The sequence below is a fragment of the Anabrus simplex genome, chromosome 13 (assembly GCF_040414725.1).
Source record: "Anabrus simplex isolate iqAnaSimp1 chromosome 13, ASM4041472v1, whole genome shotgun sequence".
NCBI classification, from domain to species: Eukaryota; Metazoa; Arthropoda; class Insecta; order Orthoptera; family Tettigoniidae; genus Anabrus; species Anabrus simplex.
Genome location: NC_090277.1, coordinates 30,699,220 through 30,723,173, shown reverse-complemented (window position 1 = coordinate 30,723,173; position 23,954 = coordinate 30,699,220).

Here is a 23,954-nt window from a genome sequence, read left to right as displayed (position 1 = left end):
TCAGAGAACACCTCGGGAAACGACTGACACAGTTTGCGAATACTATCAGCCTGCTCCTCAGGTAGATGTCTAAGGTCTAACAACATCTCATCCTGGGTAGGCGAAATAGAAGAACATGATGCAGAATTACACTTTAACAAGGGAATTTTACAATTGGACGCAAATTTGAATGTGCACGACTTACTCTGAAGATCGAGCACAAGACCAGTGTGAGAAATGAAGTCCGCCCCCAGTATGATGGGGCAAGACAAGTGCTTAGCCACAAACAGTTTGATTTTCCATGTAAACTTAAAAATACGAATTTTGACCAGTAAGGGACCTAGAATTTCTAATGGAGATGAATTAGCCGAAACGTATTGAACAGGAGAAGAGACATAGTCAGGAAGTTTACAAACCGATTTCAATTTAGAATACCATTCAGCCTAAATAATCGAACAAACACTGCCTGAATCTACAAGAGCTGTTATAGGCTCGTTATTTAACTCAATCTTAAGAAAAGGAACAGGTGCGGGGGTATCCGCCGCAATCCTAAGACACTCTTTGGGGCATTCAAAGGACAGATTAGCAGATTGAACGTTCCCAGAATTTTCGATCTGCTTACCAGGGGCTGAGCCTCGGGAAGATGAATTAGTTGACTCAGCCGAAGCCACTAGTCACTTTTGTTTGTTGTTGGAAGTTACCCCAGAAGTTGAGCAGGAGGGGGTGCTATTCGAATTGGGACAATTCTTGGCGATATGTGAGAAAGCCCCACATTTAAAACAGCCTTGTGATGAACCAGCTCCATTATTTGCCCTACTAGACTTGATCAGAGGACACTTATTGCGCAGATGGTCAGGCGCCTCGCAAGCATAACCTTTACGGGGATTGACTGGTCGGCGAGGTGGAGGCCGAGTGTTACTAAAGGAAGGCGGGGGTTCTTTCGCGACACGCAAAGAATCGGCGTATCTAACCCCTTCCGCTGAGACGGCCAATGCTTAAAGTTCCGAGAAAGTTTGCGGGCATGCCGCGAAACACAAATATGACCTATAGGGAGGTGAAATTCCCTCTACAATAGCCTGTACGATCTGATCTTCAGGAAAATGAAGGGCAAACACCCTAGTATAAAACTTAATGTCCTGTATGAAATCAGCCAAGTTTTCATCCAAGCGCTGTACCCGATAATAGTATTTCTGAATCAGAGATGACCTCGCGCGGGCAGGAATGAAATTTGCAAGCAAGTGTGCGTGAAAATCTTCAATAGATGACTGTTCAGCAATAGCTCTTACTATTTTATCTGAGAGAACACCAATAGCATAAGGATAGATTATTTGTAAAATTTGACAAGGGGAAAGAGAAAACACAAGGGCGTGATCCTGAAATTCAACTAAAAATCTTAAAAATGAAATTACTTCACTGGTGGTGTTGACAGAAAACTTAGAGATACCTCTTAGCAACATTGCCAATGGATGAGGCAAGCTGCTAAACCCGGGTGACATAGTAGGTAAGGGTTTCAATGGCAAGGAAGTTAATTCAGAACGGATGTTACTCAACGATGCACGGTGTTCAGACTCGTTGTCCAATGGGGCAGAGATAGTTTGAGCAGTGAGGGTTTTCCTATTTACTTCTCCCTTAGGAGACTCTTCCTCGCTACCTACATTCGCTATGGTGGGTTGATCAGATTTGGGAGGAATTTCCCCAGTTAACAATTGAGTGACTTTACTAGACAATTCAGAAATAGTTTCAAGGAGCGTATTAGCTTCCTTCCTCTGAACATCATTCACCTTTAGAGACAACAGATCATTAACTCTATTTGAAAAGTGATATAGTCTACCTTGCACACGCTTAATTTGATTAGGAGACGGATCATTTTCATCAAAAAAACTGACTACAGATGCTAGCCCAGTAATATTCTCGACGATCGTGGAAAGAGAGTCATCAATTTCTTTCTCTCCCAAATTGGGGATGGAAATGGGCAAATCAAGGGACTCTCTAAGCTTGTTAGTGTCTACTGCAACCGTGCCTCCAGATTGCACATTTCTGATAGTTAATTCATAGATCAACTCCTCCTTGCGCAAATAGTTAAGGAGGAGAACATCGCGAGGGCCGGGCATGATGACAGAACAATTTTGAAAAACGCACAAATGCCAGCAACTGAGAAAATTGTTAGAGTTTGGATTAAAGCAATGTTTAACCGTCAAAAGGGGCGAAATTGAGACCCATTCAACCACGCTCTGCTACCACTTGTTACCGCGTTTTTGTGGTAGTTATGCATGAAAGAAGGTGCTGGGTGGTGAATAGGTCTCAAGCTACTAAAGTGAAATTAATTTTAAAATTTAACAAGGTTATATTTTCTTTTCAAAATTAGGTAACAACAAATAGAACAGGTACTTAGTAGCCGAAACACGATTGAAAAATACATTTACATAGGTACCCCATTTGGGGCTTCAAAAGTCAGAAACATAATTCTTGGGCAATCAGCTCAGTTTTACCCCAAACACAATTTTAACAGAGGGGCAGAAAACCCCATTCATACCTAGGAGCCCTTGCTCCAAATTACACTGAAAAGCCTCCTCGAGGCATACAACATACAATTTTCAAAAGAGCCACTCGCTCTCAAATTTAAGTCTCTCCCAGGCCATACCAAACTCCACCTTTAAGCTGTCCTCAAAGAACATATACACAGGGGTAAAATACCCAACCTACTGAGGTCTATTAAATGACAAGAAGGTTAATACATGACCTCTAAAATACAATTTGAGAGGAGGCGAACTTGCACTCCTAATACACTTTGTTTAAGACCTACTTGGCCTTAGGCCGTTAGTGCAAGGGCTAATCCCATACTACAGAGGTGACTTAAGAAAATAACAATTTACATTACATTACGGAAGAATTGGTTGAGAAAATAAGTTCACCTCAAGACAATGTGAGTGGGAGCTCGAGAGGGTTAGCACTCTCTATCCCCGTATGTAGCTTTACAAGAGAATAGAAGAAAAGAGAAGTTACATTTTAGGAAAAGGTTACATAGTGGAACGCTTAGAACCCGCCCCGAAAGTTAAACTGCTGAGCTAGCAAAGAAAGAATTTATTAATCGGCCATTACCTTGTTGTTGACCGTTGCCGAGGAAAGAGGCGCTTCCCGCCTCCTGCTATGTACTTAATACTCTGAAAGATGGAACAGAAGTGGCCCAGAGACCCAAAAATCAGCAGTTTAAATACTCTCGCGGAAGTTTCTAGGCGTTAGGGGAATGAAAACACCCTCCCACAAACACTTTATTGGGTAGGACACAGCAACATATTCAAGTTGGGGGAAGATACATCTGATTGGATAGAAATTAATTTAAGAAATTCGGGATTGGTTAGGTTCAACACAAGGGGAAAGAAGGGGTGAATATTGCCAACTTAAACAATGACTGAAAGAAATTTAGCAAAGAACAAACTCTTGAAATTAAATTTTCTCCAAAAAAACAGTTCTTTCACTTCGCACTAGAGTGCACCGTTGTTGATCTTCAGTAGTGTCCTCTAGAAGAGAAAGTTCACACTTCTAACTACAAGTGAAACAAAAACACATAAAAAATGACACAGTTCAAAAACTCAAACTTTTCCACGTGGTGACATCTTCTGAGAAAGTAGAAAATTAATACCGTCAATAAAGTTCAGACTTCCTCCAGCAGAGGAGTTTCAATTGGCGCACATTTTAAATTAACGGCGTGGAGGTGTACCGCCTGGTACAATTATTATTATTATTATTATTATTATCGTTATTATTATTATTATTATTATTATTATTATTATTATTATTATTATTATTATTATTATTATTATTATTATTAGGAAAAGTAGTGAAGTATCTATATCATGAGATCTGTGTCATTATTTTACCTGCAGCTCAATCGAGGCACACCGGTTCATATTATTTAGAATGCAACTTGTCAAATTCTTTACAGTTGAGTGGTGAATTTCAAAATGGTTTCTTATTCTTACAAACACGTCTTTATATGCTCACGTAACCATGACACTTCCTGCTGTTTGTGCTGGTGTTTTACACTGTTATCATTTACTAATAAATATTTTCAAAAGTTTGTCACTTTATTTTTGTCGGCTGTAGAGTTATGTGCGTTAGTCGAAAGTAGTATAATTGGACAGTTCTGCCGCCACCGCCACCGCGGGCTCCCAGAGGCCACCACCACCGCCACCACAGCCAGAGGCCTCCTAGAGGCCTCCTCCACCACCCGCGGGAAATTTGAATTTGTAAACAAAGCCACGTGCTTTTTGACAGTTATCATCGACAACAACGCATCGCTGACCTCAGTACTGCCATCTTGACGGGCCAAAACCTCAGTGGTACCAACTTCACCTAACTAGCGCGAGATAAACAAATCCACTTGATTTTTGATAGCCACGTGTTTTTTGACACACAACAACGCATCGCTAACCTCAGTACTGCCATCTTGACGGGCCTAAACCTCAGTAGTACCAACTTAACCTAACTAGCGCGAGATAAACAAATCCACGTGTTTTTTGACAGCCACGTGCTATTTTGACAGCTGTCATCCGCCATCTTTAAACCACTGAGCACTGTGCTGCCCTCTTTATCGCAGTAGCTGCAAATTCGTCACCTGTCATCCGCAGTGCTGCCATCTTAACGGGCCTAAACCTTAGTGCTACCAACTTAACTTCACTAGCGCGAGATAAACAAATCCGCGTGCTTTTTTGACAGCTGTCATCCGCCATCTTTAATCTATAGAGCACAGTGCTGCCATCTTTAGCTACTTACCTTTGAAATGTGGTGGCGGATAATTTGAAAAATGCTTTTTGATAGCAGCCATCTTTGAGCACCGTGCTGCCCTCTTTAGCTAGATACCTTTGAAATGTGGTGGCAGGCAATTCCACATGACAGCAGCCATCTTTAATCAAGAGAGCACCGTGCTGCCCTCTATGTGGTGGCGGCAATTTGAAAAAGTCTACATGCTCTTGTTTGGAAACAAACTCACGCGCTTTTTTGACTGCCGTCATCCGCCATCTTTAATCAACAGAGCACAGTGCTGCACTCTTTAGCTGGATAACTTTGAAATGTGGTGGCGGCAATTTGAAAAATTCTATGTGCTCTTGTTTGGAAACAAAGCCACGTGCTCTTTTGACAGCTGTCATCCGCCATCTTTAATCAATAGAGCACTGTGCTGCCATCATGCGGGCAATTTCGTCAGCTGTCATCCGCCATCTTTAATCCACAGAGCACCGTGCTGCCCTCTTTATGACATGTAGTAGCGGACAATTTGAAAAGTTCTGTCGGCTGTCATCCGCCATCTTTAATCTAGAGAGCACCGTGCTGCCATCTTTAGCTAGATACCTTTGAAATGTGGTGGCGGCAAATTGAAAAATTCCACGTGCTCCTGTTTAGTAAAGAAACTCACGCGCTTTTTTGTCAGCTGTCATCCGCCATCTTACATCGCAAACCTCAGTGCTACACTCTTTACGTAAATACCTTTGAAATATGGTGGCGGATAATTTAAAAAGAAAAATTCTACAGCAGCCATCTCTCGACGCTAATTGCACAATATGGTGGCTATATATGACTCCTTAAAGGTGCTTATGCAAGATGGCCGCTATACATAGGTTCTTATGAGATGCCCTTGGGATGCTTGCGCAAGATGGCGGTTATACAAGGTTCCTTATGAGACACCCTAGGGATGCTTGCGCGAGAAGGCAGTTGCTCTTATGAGGCGGCTTAAGGGTCCTTGCACAAGATGGCTAGAGACGCCCTAAGGATGCTTGCGCACGATGGCGGACGCAAGACGGCGGCTATACACGTCTCCTTATGAGACGCCTTAAGGGAGCTTGCGCAAGATGGCTGCTGCTCTTATGAAGAAAGCTAGCTTAGAGGCTAACGCGTCGTGCTAGTTCGATTCATTAAATTTGGGGCTTAAATGCAAAATGTTAAATATTTCGAAAACGGTGCATCGTAGAGCAAAACCTGATACCTAGGTTTGCAGTATCAGGAACATGATAGCATAAGAAAAACATAGTCTAATGATGAGATCGACGGTTCGATCCCTACTTAGGCCCTTTGGCATTGGCAGCTATCTAATTCTACAAGATGGGGGGCTATACATAGCTTCTTATGAGGCAGCTTAAGAGCGCTTGCACAAGATGGCTGCTGCTCTTATGAGACCCCCTAGGGGTGCTTGCGCAAGGTAGCAGCGACAAGACGATTCTAGTCTTGTTATGTTTCTTTAGTGATTTGCAAGTCTAAACATGCATAATGACGTCATCACTGCAGCAAGTGCTTACTCTAGCTATCCCGATGCAGGTTTAAACTTGTTCGATAGAGCTATGCCTTGACATAAGAGGAGGCCTTAACAGCTTATGTATAGCCGCTATTGTTTAAAGATAGCTGCTGTTAAGGAAAAGCACGTAGAAATTTTCAAATTACCCGCCACCACATTTCAAAGGTATGAGGTTTAGCGTTGTAAAGATATCTGCACGATGCAAAGCTAGCTTTCTTCATCAGAGCAGCCACCATCTTGTGTGAGCACCTTTAGACCGTATTATAAGGAGCTGTGTATAGTCACCGTCTTGTCGCTGCTACCTTGCGCAAGCACCCCTAGGGGGTCTCATAAGAGCAGCAGCCATCTTGTGCAAGCGCTCTTAAGCTGCCTCATAAGAAGCTATGTATAGCCCCCCATCTTGTAGAATTAGATAGCTGCCAATGCCAAAGGGCCTAAGTAGGGAACGAACCGTCGATCTCATCATTAGACTATGTTTTTCTTATGCTATCATGTTCCTGATACTGCAAACCTAGGTATCAGGTTTTGCTCTACGATGCACCGTTTTCGAAATATTTAACATTTTGCATTTAAGCCCCAAATTTAATGAATCGAACCTGCACGGCACGTTATACTCTCTACCATAGCTAAACCTGATCATGTTACGAAGACTAGCTTCAATACAAGCTAAAACAGAGCGAATGCCAAAGGGCCTAAGTAGGAACCGAACCGTTGATCTCATCATTAGACTATGTTTTTCTTGTTCCTTGTACTGCGAACCGAGGTACTGGGCAGAACAATTTTTGTCCGTTTTGCTCTACGATGCACTGCTTTCGAGATATTTAACATTTTGCATTTAAGCCCCAAATTTAATGAATCGAACTAGCACGACGCGTTAGCCTCTAAGCTAGCTTTCTTCATAAGAGCAGCAGCCATCTTGCGCAAGCACCTTTAAGGCGTCTCATAAGGAGACGTGTATAGCCGCCGTCTTGCGTCCGCCATCTTGCGCAAGCATCCTTAGGGCGTCTCTAGCCATCTTGTGCAAGGACCCTTAAGCCGCCTCATAAGAGCAACCGCCATCTTGCGCAAGCATCCCTAGGGTGTCCCATAAGGAACTTTGTATAACCGCCATCTTGCGCAAGCATCCCAAGGGCGTCTCATGAGAACCTTGTATAGCGGCCATCTTGCATAAGCACCTTTAAGGAGTCATGTATAGCCACCATCTTGTGCAATTAGCGTCGAGAGATGGCTGCTGTTGAATTTTTCTTTTTAAATTATCCGCCACCATATTTCAAAGTTATGTACCTAAAGAGTGTAGTACTGAGGTTTGCGATGTAAGATGGCGGATGACAGCTGACAAAAAGCGCGTGAGTTTGTTTACTAAACAGGAGCACGTGGAATTTTTCAATTTGCCGCCACCACATTTCAAAGATATCTAGCTAAAGATGGCAGCACAGTGCTCTCTAGATTAAAGATGGCGGATAACAGCTAACAGAACTTTTCAAATTGCCCGCTACTACATGTCATAAAGAGGGCAACACGGTGCTCTGTGGATTAAAGATGGCGGATGACAGCTGACGAATTTGCCCGCATGATAGCAGCACAGTGCTCTATTGATTAAAGATGGCGGATGACAGCTGTCAAAAAAGCACGTGGCTTTGTTTCCAAACAAGAGCACATAGAATTTTTCAAATTGCCGCCACCACATTTCAAAGGTATCTAGCTAAAGAGTGCAGCACTGTGCTCTGTTGATTAAAGATGGCGGATGACGGCAGTCAAAAAAGCGCGTGAGTTTGTTTCCAAACAAGAGCATGTAGAATTTTTCAAATTGCCGCCACCACATAGAGGGCAGCACGGTGCTCTCTTGATTAAAGATGGCTGCTGTCATGTGGAATTGCCTGCCACCACATTTCAAAGGTATCTAGCTAAAGAGGGCAGCACGGTGCTCAATGATGTCTGCTATCAAAAAGCATTTTTCAAATTATCCGCCACCACATTTCAAAAGTAAGTAGCTAAAGAGGGCAGCACTGTGCTCTATAGATTAAAGATGGCGGATGACAGCTGTCAAAAAAGCACGTGGATTTGTTTATCTCGCGCTAGTGAGGTTAAGTTGGTAGCACTAAGGTTTAGGCCCGTTAGGATGGCAGCACTGCGGATGACAGGTGACGAATTTGCAGCTACTGCGATAAAGAGGGCAGCACAGTGCTCAGTGGTTTAAAGATGGCGGATGACAGCTGTCAAAATAGCACGTGGCTGTCAAAAAACACGTGGATTTGTTTATCTCGCGCTAGTTAGGTTAAGTTGGTACTACTGAGGTTTAGGCCCGTCAAGATGGCAGTACTGAGGTTAGCGATGCGTTGTTGTCTGTCAAAAAGCACGTGGCTGTCAAAAACACGCGGATTTGTTTATCTCGCGCTAGTTAGGTTAAGTTGGTACCACTGAGGTTTAGGCCCGTCAAGATGGCAGTACTGAGGTTAGCGATGCGTTGTTGTCGATGATAGCTGTCAAAAAGCACGTGGCTTTGTTTACAAATTCGTATTTCCCGCGGGTGGTGGAGGTGACCTCTGGGAGGCCTCTGGCTGTGGTGGTGGTGGAGGAGTCCTCTAGGAGGCCTCTGGCTGTGGTGGCGGTGGAGGTGGCCTCTGGGAGCCCACGGTGGCGGTGGCGGCAGAACTGTCCAATTATACTACTGTCGAACATTTGTTTATACTTTTAGACGATGGATAATGTTGTTTCGTAGTTTATAACTTTGGAAGCATAACCATATTTAACGCAGTAATTTCTCATTATGGAAATAATGAACGTTTCAGTCTTAATTACTCTACGTTCGTCTTCTGCTAGTACCAGAGCAGACAGCATTACGATGTGATATATTGTGGTTGGTCTCGGCTTATCATTAGACTTGTCGTCATGTGGAACCGCGTTCCAGTCCAGACTTCAGACAGTCGATGATCGCGCACACCAATGTTTGAGCTCACACTTCATTGCTAAACAATACTCTGTATTGCAGTCCACCTATATGTTACACTGTTATGGCTTCTGCTGTAATTGTTACTGAGCACAACTTGCGTTAGAACTGGAAGGTATCTGCTGTGCTATGAACAGTTCCATCGACGTTGTTATTATTTATATTATTGTTGTTGTTTTGTAGCCGCCGTTAAGGGTTTACTTTTATGCCATCTAATGGCCATGAATGGCAGCAGAGCTGTCAGTCAGAGAAATTTAAGCATCGTATTCAGTTTTCTCCTTGCTTGGAGATTGAATATTCCCTAATTCTAATTATAATATCAATGGCCACCCTCACTGCTATCAGTGACACATGACAAAGAAGATTTGGTTCCTTTCCATCACGAGATTTCCACGTCAGCGATGGACTTTATAATCTGCTGTATGCCTGACTTTCACGGCTAAACCGCTGAACAGAATTTCATACATACAGACTCGGAAATATAATATTTGTGAAAATAGTTGCGTAATAACTTGCCCCCAGAGCAGGTACCAAGGTGACGTGAGTAGAAGAATGACCGGCAGATATATTTTGCACCAAAAATATTCCTTACAATATTATCTTTCCTAAGCAAACTCAGATTTCTAACTACATTTGCGGTTTTCAGTGACATCGAGATGCCGGAATTTTGTCACGCACGAGTTCATTTACTCGCCGGTATATCTACCGATACGAGGCTGTCGTACTTGGGCACTTTCAATTACCACCGGACCGAGCCAGGATCGAACCCTGCTAAGTTGCTCAACCGTCTGAGCCACTCATCCCGGCCCCCTCATTCTTAGTTTTTCACTTTAAAACCTGACAGGACTTTAAAAACGATGCGTAGATCATTGAACTCGGGTAGATACCAAACACATAGCCACCTGTAGGACGTGATCTCAGGCGTTAAACACGACACAGATGTTGGCATACAGAAATAAAACATCGCTTGGAATTCAGAGCGACTTTGCCATGCGGGAGTGAAAGTTGTGTGGACTGAGAATATCTCAGTCATAAGTTAGAAGTAGCTGGCTGAAAGTAGCGAGAATGATTGCTGGTAGGAACACGTGAGGGTACTCGACGTAACGAGATAAAGGCTAATTTAAGCAATAACTCTCTCTATTGATGCGGTCGCACGTGTCATTGAGTTTCGGTCTGAAACGAACGTAGGAGGACAATAGAGAATAATGGTCTGAGCCTTGTTGATGAGCTTTTAAAATCAGCTTATAATTACTTACCAGACTTCACTATGATTTAGAATGTAAGATACATTCGCAATTTGTATTACGGTTTGACATAATAACGGGCTTTATAGCCTAACTCACGCCATACCAATAAATAAATAAATAAATCAATAAATCAATCAATAAATAAATAAATAAATAATTAATTAAATAAATAAATAAATAAATAAAGTAAATTAATAAATAAATAAATAAATAAATAAATAAATAATCAATCAATCAATCAATATAAAGAAGCATAAATAAATAAATAGTAAACAATCTCGTGGTACAGATACACCTCAGATATCCAGTTAAAATTCAGGCCAATTCTGTTTTCCCTATTATTAATTTTTCTAATTTACGGGCTTTAACGTCCAATAATCCTCTGATAAGAATCAAACTAGTTGACAAGTGGTTAATCCTCTCACCAAATAAAGTCAAACTACAGACTCGACATTTGTACATTTTCGTTGTAAGTCTTAAGAATCTGCAAAACATTGTATATTTATGTGTTAAAACAGGTGTTTGGGAGCACTCTCCGGCTGAGCGCTGTTCAAATGGGTCCTGTTAATTCAGACTGGACACCAGAGTGTGCGGAGGGTGCTGCTTAATCATCACACGTCTAGGAAAGATACCGACAGAAATCGTCCGCTAGTAATCCATGAAATACCATAATAACTCCGTACGGGGTTTTACATTCCATTAACGTTTATTCGGCATAATGATAACATTTAGCCTATGTTATTGAAACATATGAGCTGGGTTAGTCGATGTGGTACTCAATTATATACTTTTTGCCACTACAGGGCAGACCCGATGTGCTGCCGCTCATGAACTGCATTCCCGCGGGTGTTTTCCAACAGGATAATGCACGCCACCATGCTGCTGTTGTAACACAACGTGCTCTACACGGGGTCGAGATGTTGCCTTGCCCCCCCTCCCATCTGCCGCCAATCGAAGACGTATGGGACATCGTTGGACGACAGCTTCAGCGTCATCCACAACCAGCATTAACCGTCCCTGTATTGATCGACCAAGGGCAAAAGGCATGGAACTCCATCGCAAAAGCTGCCATCCGGCACCTGTATGAAACAATGCATGAACATTTCCATGCCTGCATTCAACTGTCAGGCGATTACACCAATTATTAATGGACCAGCATGGCACATTTGCGATAGCTTTTCTCGCGCGGATATTAACATGTAGTCTTGTAACTTTAATCAATTAAATGTTACCTCGACAAATGTATGTCCGAAATTTCCATATGTTATATCCCGTAATTCATTGTGTTTGGATAACTTTTTCCGCCAGTGTAGTAGTAGTAGTAGTAGGTTTTTCGTTATGGCAGGGGATAATCTTTTAAAGACACCACTCTGTGTGGGAGTTGGATTTCCACCAACTAAAAACCCCTGCCCTCTTCACTCAGACCATTCTGGAACTGCTTGTCGGCATGACATCAGAATGGAGTGATGTATATTATTAATTTCTTCCTTTCTCTTCTTTCTCCTTCATCCCCATAATGATTTTCGCCGTTGCCTTTACTGTGTTCCAGGCAAACGGGCTCTCTAACATAATCTGAACCAGATTGCCTGGCGTGAGTCGTCGGCCAAGTTGTTGGCAGGCTTTCCTTCGTTCTTCTTCCCATCGAACACAGTAGAAAAAAGTGTGTTCTACTGTATCCCTTTCGGAACAGTACCGACAACCATCTCCCTGCGTCTTTCCCATCTTCATGGCGTATACGCCGAATCTTCCATGTCCTGTCAGGATCTGCGACAGATAGTAATCTACCTGCCGATGTCTACATTTAAGCCAGTCTCCTATGTTGGGTATTATGGGTATTAGCTTTTTTGTCCATTGGCCAACATCGGTTGTGCCATCCCATCGGTCTTGCCAGTCTAGTAAGAGTTGGTTCCTCGAGGGTTTCGTTTCTTCAGCAGATATAGTCGCACCCCTTTCATGCCAAAGTTTTCTCTCTACAACGAGGAGCTCAATGGGAATACTGGCAGCTACAACTTGTAAAGCTGCTGTCGAAACAGTTCGATATGCACAGGTAACTCTGAGCAGCATTTTCCTCTGTACTCATTCCATAGCTCTTCGGTGAATCTTCCTCCTGAGTGCATTGTGCCAGATAGGTGCAGCATAAAGTAAAATGGAATATACTGCAGAGGACATAACCTGTCTCTTAACTGTTCTTGGTCCCCCGATGTTAGGCATAAGTCTGGCTAATGCCGATGCCTTCTTCTCTGCCTTTTTGGTTACTGCCTTCACATGTGCACCAAATGTGCAGTTCCTGTCAATAAGAACCCCAAGGTATCGTACAGACTTTCCTGGGATAATCACTGTATCATTTAATAAGAAACGGACATTTTTTCAATTCCGGGAACCTTTCAAAATTACAGCCTCAGTCTTATTTGGAGCCAATCTCAATTTATTATTTACCATCCAAAGGTTAACTCGTCTCAGTGATTCATTTACTCGGAGGGTCAGTTCTTCTACATTCTCTGCTATTAGCACTATTGCAAGGTCATCTGCATAACCAATAGATGTTGTCCCTTTTGTCAGCTACAGGCGTAAGACACTACCATATAGAATGTTCCACAAGGTGGGTCCTAGGACAGATCCCTGTGGAACGCCAGCACTCATTTCAAGGTCTTCTAAATCATGAAATCGTATTCTTCGATTTTGAAGTACTTCACGATTATTTGTTGTAGATACCGAGAAATGTTCATCCTACGAAGTTCTCTCAAAATAATGCTCCAAGAAGCAGTGTTAAAAGCATTTTTGACAACTAGCTTTATCAAGGCAGCCCATTTCTCACTGCTTTCTGCCTGTATTTGAATAACCTCTCAATAGCTTGGGTTGTGGTTCTACCCTTTCTAAATCCAAACTGGTTCGAAGAAAGTCCTCCCTGTTGTTCAAGTTCTTTCTCCAGTCTCGTTTTAATCAATCCTTCGTAAAGTTTGCTCAAGGTGTTTAATAAGTAAAGTGGCCTGTACGCTGATGGATCTAATGATAGTTTCCTTGCCTTCAATAACAGCACTAGCTTGGCTACTTTTCATTCATCGGGGAATTCACGCTTTTTTAATAAATCATTGAAGACTGATAAGATCCAACCAGGTGCCACCTTAACTGCACACTTGATGGCTTCTGGTGGGATTCCATCTACATCTGGTGCCTTACCAATCTTCATATTGCGCGCTACCTCTTGTAACTCAACCACAGTAAACGGTTCTGCAACACAAAAACCTGATTCCGTTTCAAGTCTGTCATTAGTACAAGGGAACAACTCCATTGCTATGGCTTTCCTTCTATCAGCTGGGAGCTGAACTGGTACCCAGTTGATTATTCGACCGGTCACTATCTTATATCCCGCCCCCCGGATATCACTGTCTAGATCTTCGCATAGCTTTTGCCAGAGATTTCTCTTAGAATCCTTTATTAGCTTCATTAGTTGCCTCTTTGATGCCTTATAGTCAGCTTCTAATTGTATTAAGTTGACCTGGCTGATTTTTTTCCTATATCTTGTAAGAATTCGTCTCTTGCGATTGCAGTCTTTCCTTTGCATGTCCACTTCATTGTTCCACCAGTAAGGGACTCGTGTTTTATATTTTGTTGATCCCCTCAATCAGCTGGTCCTACAAGCATCTTTAAGAACAACAGTTACATCTTTTAGAGTTTGTTGCACTGTATCTACAGTTTGTGATAACCACTCCATTGCAATTTTAAAAGTTTCCCAATTATAGTTCCACACCGTTTTCGTGATATCATTATGCTTCTTCGATCCCTTAACTTGAAAGTAAATAAAACGATGGTCGCTGAGAGATTCATCTTCCATAATTTCCCAGTCAACAATGAATGATGCTATACCCTGCGATGAGCAGATGACGTCTATGAAAGACTCTGAGTTCCCTCTGGAAAAAGTTGGTAAGATTCCAGTGTTATGAACCATCAAGTCTAGGGTCGCTATCCATTCTGCCTAATATTCTCCCCTACGATCTGCAGTTGGTGCCCCCCACAGAGGCGACTTGACATTTAGGTCCCCGAGAATGATAGATTCAATACCTGACGCCATGCAGTCCTGAACTATTGCATCTACTTCAGCTTTTAAAATATCAAAAGGAGAGATATAACAACAATAAATCTGATATTGCTGAAGTTGAATACACAAATATCCTTCTTCTGCCCTTATGCTTAGCACCTCCAACTTATCATTTAAAAAATATGTAGCTACATCACATCTTTTGTCCGTGAACCAACCACCTTCAGCTACTCGCCTTCTGTTTGGCTCGCTAACAAGCACTAAGTCTACTTTCTTTTCCAAGGCTGTCGGATTTCCTCATGAGATTCATCTGCTGTATGTCCATTATTGGTCGTTTAAATTCAACTTCCTTGCCTCTAATATGAGCTCCTTGTAAGTAGGGCATTTCATTTGATCTGAGCGGTGGCCCTCCACTTGGCACTTGGTGCAAAACGAAATGTTTCCACAATATAGACAGCTCCGTGACCGGTCATCCTTAACGTCGCAGTGTGGCGCTTTATGTCCAAATCCAAGACATTTAAAACACCTTGCAACTGTAACTCCTTCCTTCACCATACAGGTTGCCCATCCAACACTTATTTTCTTTTTCTTTAACAGTATTTTCGATGGTTCCGTTGGCAAGATTACGGTAGCATTCAGATTTCCGAACCTCCCCGGTCTTATGGACGTAATATTGATCTGAGATTCTTCGACAGCAGCTTCTAAGGAGAATGCTGCTCTAAGTTTTTTTTCATTTAAATCCGGATCCATACCGTACACTAGAATTGTTGTCTCCTTCCTTTTCTTGAAACCTCTATTTACTTGACGTTTTTAGTTATCTCACGTTGTAATACGTCAGCCTTTCCTTTGTCTTCTACAGTAAGTATAAGGTCAACCATTTGCTGTTTTCCTTATTCGTTTTATTTTAACGCCAATTTTTTCTATGTTTACTCCTTCCTTTACTGTTTTAAGCAATTCGGCGTACGTTTTGCTCGCAGCTTTGCACATAACTGCTTCCTGAGTATTATCATTTAAGGATTTCTTTTCCGATGTTAATCCCACAGAAACAGTCTGTTTTACCTGCGTTTTACCCGATTCCAAGCACCCTATTTCAATATCACTCTTACGGAACATCCATTCCAAGATTTTCCTTATATAATTCCGATCAAGGGTATCAGGGATAGTTATCAGCACCTTCTTTCTTGCGTGAGTCTCAATTATCTCTCCAGTGGGTGGGACATGAATACAGGCTCTGCAGGTCATTTACTCCATCCTGATTAAATGAATGTGGTATTACATACACATATCGCAGCTTCTCCCGCTCTCCTCCTCGACTCGTGTAGGTTTGCGTAACCGTCTTACCTTCCTCCAGATTAGAGTTCAGCAAGTCAGAGATTTCTGTATGCAAATTCTTCATGCTTCTCATAATTCCATCCTCCTCTGTAGGATGTTTGGGATTTACAAGCATTGATATATCCCAATCAGTCAATTTCCCTATATTTCCGGAGATGACGTGCGTGTTACTGTAAACACAGTCAGGCCATTCCTTATCCAATAGCTTCGCAAACTCGTCAAAGCACGTAGCTTCCAAGAGGGTCTGCTCTATATCTAGCACTCTGTCACTGAAATGCGCCTGTGTCCCAACATCACGGGTTATTTTCTTACTGGTGGTAGCGCCCTGTTCCAGATCACTCCTAGCCTTTGGATCTTCATTCACATCAAATTGTTCCCATTCCCACGAACGACTACGAATGATTTCTGCCATTTGTCCCATTTCTTTAATACCTTTCTTTATCTCCGCTTTGGTATTAGGAGTCATCTTAACTAATGCTAATAAGTCTTCACTATGCTTGACTAACTTATCAATTTCTAGTCGCATCTCTTCTAATCCTACTCTTTGGTTCATAGTCTTCGTACTCTGTAGTTCCATGGTTACGTCCAGCTCCTCATCCGACATAGTACCTGTTTGGTTTTCTACATCTATTTCAACCTCTTTGGATTTGACATTGCTATTCTCAGTACCTCTACTCTCTTTTCTCTTTGAGAACATAACCTTAAATCATTTAAAGGAATATAAATGACCTATTTACCTTGTCAGAAAAGGGATGCCTCTTTAGCTCATCAAAGAGAAATAATACCGCGTTCTGAAGGGCAGCACTACCACTTATAATCGCAATATATTTTATCCATACACAGCCTTTAAAACACCATATAATTAAGCAAATACGCGGAGCACTAAACAACACCAGCCATTCAATAGCAGCACGCGCGTAGTAGTAGTAGTAACAGTAGTAGTAGTAGTAGTAGTAGTAGTAGTAGTAGTAGTAGTAGTTTTTTGTTATGGCAGGGGAAAATCTTTTAAAGGCACCACTCTGTGTGGGAGTTGGATTTCCACCGACTAAAAACCCCTGCCCTCTTCACTCAGACCATTCTGGAACTGCTTGTCGGCATGACATCAGAATGGAGTGATGTATATTATTAAGTTCTTCCTTTCTCTTCTTTCCCCTTCATCCCCATAATGCTTTTCGCCATTGCCTTTACTGTGTTCCAGGCAAACGGGCTCTCTAACATAATCTGAACCAGATTCCCTGGCGTGAGTCGTCGGCCAAGTTGTTGGCAGGCTTTCCTTCGTTCTTCTTCCCATCGAACACAGTAGGAAAAAGTGTGTTCTACTGTATCCCTTTCGGAACAGTACCGACAACCATCTCCCTGCGTCTTTCCCATATTCATGGCGTATACGCCGATTCTTCCATGTCCTGTCAGGATCTGCGACAGATAGTAATCTATCTGCCGATGTCTACATTTAAGCCAGTCTCCTATGTTGGGTATTAGCTTTTTTGTCCATTGGCCAACATCGGTTGTGCCATCCCATCGGTCTTGCCAGTCTAGTAAGAGTTGGTTCCTCGAGGCTTTCTTTTCTTCAGCAGATATAGTTGCACCTCTTTCATGCCAATGTTTTCTCTCTACAACGAGGAGGTCAATGGGAATACTGGCAGCTACAACTTGTAAAGCTGCTGTCGAAACAGTTCGATATGGACAGGTAACTCTGAGCAGCATTTTCCTCTGTACTCTTTCCATAGCTCTTCGGTGAATCTTCCTCCTGAGTGCATTGTGCCAGATAGGTGCAGCATAAAGTAAAATGGAATATACTGCAGAGCACATAATCTGTCTCTTAACTGTTCTTGCTCCCCCGATGTTAGGCATAAGTCTGGCTAATGCCGATGCCTTCTTCTCTGCCTTTAGGATTACTGCCTTCACATGTGCAACAAATGTGCAATTCCTGTCAATAACAACCCCAAGGTATCGTACAGACTTTCCTGGGATAATCACTGTATCATTTAATAAGAAACGGACATTTTTCCAATTCCTGGAACCTTTCAAAATTACAGCCTCAGTCTTATGTGGAGCCAAACTCAACTTATTATTTACCATCCAAAGGTTAACTCGTCTCAGTGATTCATTTACTCGGAAGGTCAGTTCTTCTACATTCTCCGCTATTACCACTATTGCAAGGTCATCTGCATAACCAATAGATGTTGTCCCTTTTGTCAGCTTCAGGCGTAAGACACCATCATATAGAATGTTCCACAAGGTGGGTCCTAGGACAGATCCCTGTGGAACGCCAGCACTCATTTCAAGATCTTCTAAATCATGAAATCGTATTCTTCGTCCTTTGAAGTGCTTAACGATTATTTGTTGTAGATACTGAGAAATGTTCATCCTACGAAGTTCTCTCAAAATAATGCTCCAAGAAACAGTGTTAAAAGCATTTTTGACATCTAGCGTTATCAAGGCAGCCCATTTCTCACTGCTTTCTGCCTGTATTTGAATCACCATCTCAATAGCTTGGGTTGTGGTTCTACCCTTTCTAAATCCAAACTGGTTCGAAGAAAGTCCTCCCTGTTGTTCAAGTTCTTTCTCCAGTCTCGTTTTAATCAATCCTTCGTAAAGTTTGCTCAAGGTGCTTAATAAGCAATGTGGCCTGTACGCTGATGGATCTAATGACAGTTTCCCTGCCTTCATTAACAGCACTAGCTCGGCTACTTTCCACTCATCGGGGAATTCACGCTTTTTTAATAAATCATTGAAGACTGATAAGATCCAACCAGGTGCCACCTCGACTGCATACTTGATGGCTTCTGGTGGGATTCCATCTACACCTGGTGCCTCACCAGTCTTCATATTGCGTGCTACCTCTTGTAACTCAACCGCAGTGAACGGTTCTGCAACACAAAAATCTGATTCCATTTCAAGTCTGTCATTAGTACAAGGGAACAACTCCATTGCTATGGCTTTCCTTCTATCAGCTGGGAGCTGAACTGGTACCCTGTTGATTATTCGACCGGTCACTATCTTTTATCCCGCTCCCCAGATATCACTGTCTAGATCTTTGCATAGCTTTTGCCAGAGATTTCTCTTAGAATCCTTTATTAGCTTCATTAGTTGCCTCTTTGATGCCTTATAGTCAGCTTCTAATTGTATTAAGTTGACCTGGCTGATTTTTTTCCTAGATCTTGTAAGAATTCGTCTCTTGCGATTGCAGTCTTTCCTTTGCATGTCTATTTCATTGTTCCACCAGTAAGGGACTCGTGTTTTATATTTTGTTGATCCCCTCAATCGGCTGGTCCTACAAGCATCTTTAAGAACAGCGGTTACATCTTTTAGACTATGTTGCACTGTATCTACAGTTTGTGACATCCACTCGATTGCAATTTTAAAAGTTTCCCAATTATAGTTTCACACCGTTTTCGTGATATCATTAAGCGTCTTCGATCCCTTAACTTGAAAGTAAATAAAACGATGGTCGCTGAGAGATTCATCTTCCATAACTTCCCAGTCAACAATGTATGATGCTATACCCTGCGTTGAGCAGGTGACGTCTATGAAAGACTCTGAGTTCCCTCTGGAAAAAGTTGGTAAGATTCCAGTGTTATGAACCACCAAGTCTAGGGTCGCTATCCACTCTGCCCAATATTCTCCCCTACGATCTGCAGTTGGTACCCTCCACAGGGGCGACTTGGCATTTAGGTCCCCGAGAATGATAGATTCAATACCTGACGCCATGCAGTCCTGAACTATTGCATCTACTTCAGCTTTGAAAGTAGTAGTAGTAGTAGTAGTAGTAGTAGTAATGCTTGTTGTTTTAAGGGGCCTAACATCGAAGGTCATCGGCCCTAAGTAGTAGTAGTAGTAGTAGTAGTAGTAGTAGTAGTAGCAGTAGCAGCAGCAGCAGTAGTAGTAGTAGTAGTAGTAGTAGTAGTAGTAGTAGTAGATAAACTTACTCTCAACATTTCCTTAAGCTATCCATTAACACATAATTCTGGACAAAGTAATACTCATACTTTTCTTTATTACCGAACCACTTACTATGAAGAGACGGGGACGTTCGTTTGTTTGCGGATTTCAACATCGTGTCAGCACATTATCATCGGTGTTGCAGGGCAGACCAACATTAATGCTCAAAAAGAACACATCGCTTGTTCTGAGTATGTAGCAAAGGTGCATGTTTGAAAAGACTGATCGTAACACATTTGATGGAGGAGTAAAATAGCCGAGCAGCAGTACCAAACGGAGTCATTTGGTTTGAGAGACCTGCCATCCTGTGATTATCCGAAATATTATTTTCACATATTATATGCACATTATTTCTAGTATGTCACTTCTCATAGCCAAAAAATGCACAATAATAGAAAATTATACGAGTAAAACGTGGTGCCTGCAGGCATAGAAAGGATCAAGGGAGACAAGGTCTCCACGTCTTGATAAACAAGCTGAATAACCGATTGCATTTACAGAATGAAATCTCCTGCTGTTTGCGGAATGTATTCTATTTGAAACACACACACGGAACTTACCCTATTGGCCTATTTAGACAATCGTGCTGTGTGTACTGTCTACAAAGAAGTAAATCACTCTTCATGAAGAAATTCATCGTTCAATAAATAGGTGTTATTCACTGTAGAGGTGCGTGGTGGAAATGGGCGGAAATTACGATTTGAAAATCAGAAATACCTGAACGCTAGGGCAATTATTTTAAAAATAGATAAATCTCTAAAGACATCACGACTGGAGGAAAGCTCTTGGGGACAGCGATAATATCAGGCCTTCTTTCCGTGCAGCCATTTACCCAAATATATAATTAACTAAAATTGCAACAATTACTGTTGGAAAGGGAATACAATAACAACTAGTACCAACAGATTCAAAACAAGACTTAAATCTCTAGCACACAAGGAAAAGATCACGTTGGGAGTTGCTTTCTAGACAGCACTAATTGCGTACTAATTTCTCAGTGTAAAAACTGGTCACACTATAACTAAAAGGTGGCCATATAAAACATTTAGTGGCAGGTTTTTATCCTAACATCCAAGATGGACAGAACGAGTGTTCATTTTATTTATTCTCACTAAACCGCTCATGTTCATTCCTCCCACATCTGACTATATTTCCGGTAGCTGTCAGCTTGGATGTTAAACACTGCACTGAAGCTTAACACAAAATCATATATGAGAGAAATTATGAAGCCTACGTTCTGCCGGGTAATCAACTCTCCAACCACAAGTTTGCAGGAAAAAGTTTATATTTACAAGTAGAATCGCCAGCTGTTAGGATTTGATCTCTTGTGTTTGCAGGTTTGGTATCTCAACTCCGGGCGCCGCGGTCAACTATAATTTGACCGTGTAAAGTAGTTTAATAATAATAAAATTGGCTTTACGTCACACTAATTACTTTTACGGTCTTCGGAGGCGCCGAGTTGCCAGAATTTACTCCCGCAGTACTTTTTCGTGCCAGTAAATCTACCGACACGAGGCCGACGTATTTGAACTCCTTCAAATACCACGGGGCTGACCGAGGATCGAACCTACCAAGGAGGGTTCAGAAGGCTCGCGCCTGATATATTCTGCGTATTACAACTTAGCTATAAGCCAAGTGCCTCATCTTGTAACTATACTATGAGCCATTAAGCCCCGCAAAATATTTAGTAGCGTTGAAAGAAAAATACGTAAGTTTATTCATTTTCTCATTGCATTTTTGGCTGTTATAGTGGGATGGAGTGATCTGTTTTGTTGCTACCTGAAATGTCTGAATTAAAACACTTTTAAACTCGCAGTGATGGATTGATAATCAACAGCTGAAAACTACCCCAAACTAAACAGTAGATCTTAATACATATAAGGTAGATACCATGTCCCATATGCGAGCAAATCAGACAAAATCCCTAATTAAATAAAACAACGGCCTATAAATTATATCATATCCAACGTTGAGTTCTAGATTAGGTGCACCAGAATGAACCACATAGGCTAATCAGCATCGGTGAGGATCGAGTCAAACAGTATGTTCTCTCATCTGAAGAATCCTCGTATAGCTACAGTGAAAATGCATAACTTCACTGCAAATTATCGAAAGTTCAATAACTCTTGCTCTGTTAATCATCACTTGACAGCATTCCTGAACATTCCAAGTCAACTGTGACTTGGGTGTTCTATGACGAGTGTAGTGAACTCCGAAGTGCTCTCTAGAAGATTTGCAGGTAGGAGAGACATCTCGATAAAATACACTTATATTTCATTCTTACGGACCTGGTTCATTCGGTCCTCGAATTCATAGCTGTGTCACTGTAATCGTCTCCATCGTGGCGAGGAATTACTTTTTTTATAAATACGTATGTAGGTACATTATCAGAGAAAATATGTGGTGTTAACAGCAAGACAAGGTTCATACTGGGATTGAATTTCTGAAATTGAAAGGCCCATTACTGTAAGTAGTATAATACAGGGATTCGGCGGCCTCCACCTCCACCGGCTCCCAGAGGCCTCCTCCTCCACCTCCGCACGGGTGGTCTTCCCAGAGGCCTCCTCCTCCACCTCCGCACGGGTGGCCTTCCCAGAGGCCTCCTCCTCTACCTCCGCACGGGAGGCCTTCCCAGGGGCCTGCTCCTCCTCCCGCGGGAAATTTGAATTGGTAAACAAAGCCACGTGCTTTTTTGACAGCCACGTGCTTTTTGACAGACAACAACGCATCGCTAACCTCAGTACTGCCATCTTGACGGGCCTTAACCTTAGTGGTACCAACTTAACCTAACTAGCGCGAGATTTGAATCGGTAAACAAATCCAGGTGCTTTTTGACAGCCACGTGCTTTTTTGACAGCTATCATCGACAACAACGTATCGCAAACCTCAGTACTACCATCTTGACGGGCCTAAAACTTAGTGGTACCAACTTAACCTAACTAACGCGAGATTTGAATCGGTAAACAAATCCACATGCTTTTTTGACAGTTGTCATCCGCCATCTTTAATCAAGAGAGCACCGTGCGGACCTCTTTAGCTACATATCTTTGAAATGTGGTGGCGGAAAATTTGAAAAATGCTTTTTGATAGCAGCCATCTTTAATTGACAGAGCACCGTGCTGCACTCTGGTGGCAAGCAATTCCACGTGACAGCATCCATCTTTAATCAAGAGAGTACAGTGCTGCATTCTTTAGTTGAAATGTGGCGGCGGCTATTTAAAACTTCTACGTGCTCTTGTTTGGAAACAAAGCCACGTGCTATTTTGACAGCTACCATCCGCAATCTTTAATCAAGAGAGCAGCGTGCTGCAGTCTCTAGTTGAAATGTGGTGGCGGCAATTTGAAAAATTCCACGTGCTCTTGTTTGGAAACAATGCCGCATGCTTATTTGACAGCTACCATCCGCCATCTTTAATCAAGAGAGCACAGTGCTTCAATCTTTAGTTGAAATGTGGTGGCAGCAATTTGAAAAATTCTACTCGCTCTTGTTTGGAAACAAACCCACGTGCTTTTTGACAGCTGTCATCCGCCATCTTTAATCAACAGAGCACCGTGCTGCCCTCTTTAGCTACAAACTTTTAACATGTGGTGGCGGACAATTTGAAAAATTCTTTTTGACAGCAGCCATCTTTAATCAACAGAGCAAAGTGCTGCTATCTTTATCGTAGTAGTAGACAATCTGTACGTCACAGCTGTCATCCGCTATCTTGCATCGCAAACCTCAGTGCTGCAATCTTTAGTTCAAATATGGTGGTGGATAATTTAAAAAAATTCTACCGCAACCCTCTCTCGACGCTAATTGCACAAGATGGTGGCTATACATGACTCCTTAAGGGTCCTTACGCAAGATGGCTGCTATACATAGGTCCTTATGAGACGCCCTTGAGATGCTTGCGTAAGATGGCGGCTATAAATAGCTCCTTATGAGACTCCTTAAGGGCGCTTGCGCAAGATGGCGGTTGCTCTTATAAGACGGCTTAAGGGTGCTTGCACAAGATGGCTTGAGACACCCTAAGGATGATTGCGCAAGATGGCGGACACAAGATGGCGGCTATACACGACTCCTTATGAGACGCCTTAAGGGCGTTGTACAAGATGGCCGCTGCTCTTATGAAGAAAGCTAGCTTAGAGGCTAACGTGTCGTGCTAGTTCGATTCATTAAATTTGAGGCTTAAATGCAAAATGTTA